This window comes from Parasteatoda tepidariorum, chromosome 3 (genome assembly GCF_043381705.1).
Source record: "Parasteatoda tepidariorum isolate YZ-2023 chromosome 3, CAS_Ptep_4.0, whole genome shotgun sequence".
Classification (NCBI taxonomy): Eukaryota; Metazoa; Arthropoda; class Arachnida; order Araneae; family Theridiidae; genus Parasteatoda; species Parasteatoda tepidariorum.
This window is the reverse complement of record NC_092206.1, coordinates 100,570,435-100,572,317: the sequence shown is the minus strand read 5'-3', so window position 1 is coordinate 100,572,317 and position 1,883 is coordinate 100,570,435. Positions and strand designations below refer to the sequence as shown.

General features: G+C 26.8%; 1 protein-coding gene across 2 annotated transcripts in view; it reads left to right on the top strand.

Annotated features, from left to right (window-relative positions):
* Nucleotides 1–1,883, top strand: part of LOC107442964 (CRISP/Allergen/PR-1) — a 60,293-nt gene that overhangs the window by 22,315 nt on the left and 36,095 nt on the right. The gene's annotated exons all lie outside the window — the stretch shown is intronic.

The following is a 1,883-nucleotide window of genomic DNA, read 5'->3' as shown; positions in this document are numbered from 1 at the left end:
TATATCTATATATATATATATATATATATATATATATTTATAACGTCGTTGCTGAGTGGAAGGATTAAAACAGGTCTTAGGCCGGGAAGGAGGGTACAAAATTTATTTATTAATTATTAGACAGGGTAGTCATGAGAAAGTGTAAAAGCGAACACGAAAAGTTGTGTCCCTCGGTTATATGTTAGGGAAAATCTTGCTAAGTAAAATTCGCAAAATGTCTTAATTTAGGGAAGGAGGGAAATCTTAGTGATTGCTATTGGTTTATAAAATAGATAGAGCGTTTCACACAGAGAGCAAAAGGAAAAATGTCCTGCTTTTAATTAAATGCATACTTGGGCAAAAATAGATTTAAGAACAGGATGTGGCTTTTAAAAGTGTGAGAAAGCATTTAGATTTGAATAATTAATTAGGATAACATAATAAGTTTAATTGAAGCTTTTTATATTACATCCCCCCTCGCCAAAAATGTTTAATTACAATCCAAAAATTTTAAAAATTATCTATTTGCAAAATCTTCCCTCTGATAGAAGCACAATTAAAATGAAAATAATCACATTTGTAATGTTAACAATATATAATAGTAATATGAATTAACATTTGTACCCATGGAAATTTTTAGCACAATTAAAAATCTGTAGTAGCATTATCAGCAAATTTAAAATTTTCTTTTTCGACAGGTTTTTTTTTTGACTTAACAGTTTTTTCAGTTCCAAGTCTTTTGTTTGAAGATCACAACACAGCTTTTTCACTGTAAGAAGTATTCTTCATAATAACACAATTCAAGCTAACTCTTCAATCAAGATGACAAAAATTTATAAACATTTGTTAGAAATGTGTAATTTAAAATGTAAAACACAAAATGCAAAAAACAGTTTTACAGGAAAAATTTAAATCTGGAATTATACCTTAGTTTTGTTTTTATTTAACTTTATTATTTACCTTTCATATTTCTCACTTTAATAACAAAATATTTGAAAATTTTTTTGTAAAATTTCCTGAAGTTAGGAATCTATTAATTTTCTTGGATTTGCACAATTCTGTCAACATGATTTTGACAATGTTACGCACCATTATCACATTTAGTCTCAAGAATATTTGAAAATTCAAGATTATTTTCAGTTCAGCTATTTAAATCTTTGTTTTTAAATCTATTTTTTGTCTTATTTTTATTTAAATTCACTTTGATTACATTCTTGTTGGGTCCGACGATAACTCAGAGTCACAAAATTCTCAATATAATAAAAATAAAAGTTCTCAAAAATCTCATAAGCGGACTGTAATAATTAAACACCACTTTATTAACACAAGTCAATTAGAGAAACACTGTTTTCACACATCCGAGCTCTTCGGATTCATAAGATACACTAATTTTTCATAGATGGCGCTTCTGGCGTCAACACTTGTTATTCTCATTTTTTTTCAATTCTATGTCCAAAATTTTCTTTTATTTCTTTCCTTTATTTTTCTTTTCTTTCTTTCTCTTATTTTTCTTTTCTTCCTATTTTCTCTATATTTATTTATACTTTTATTTTCTTTCGTGGTATTTTTATTGCAATTATTAACCCGGATTTCAGGAAATATGTAAAGACAAATTGCTTTTAATCAGAAAATGTGATCAGTCTTCTCAGATTTTGCATTACAACCTGCTTAACAACAATCACTAATTGAAATCCAAGACAGAGCTTTCAAATTCAATATGGTATTAAGGTAAATCAGTTTTTAATTTTTGACTGATCTAGCTATTTTCCTTATTTTTAATCTGAAGTGCAAGTTTGGTGAATTTGCAAACTACCTTTTGTTTCTTTTTTTTCTCATTAATATCTTTCTTTCTTTCTTTTTGGACATATATTTTTCTTTTAAATTTTAGTTCGGATATTTTTTAA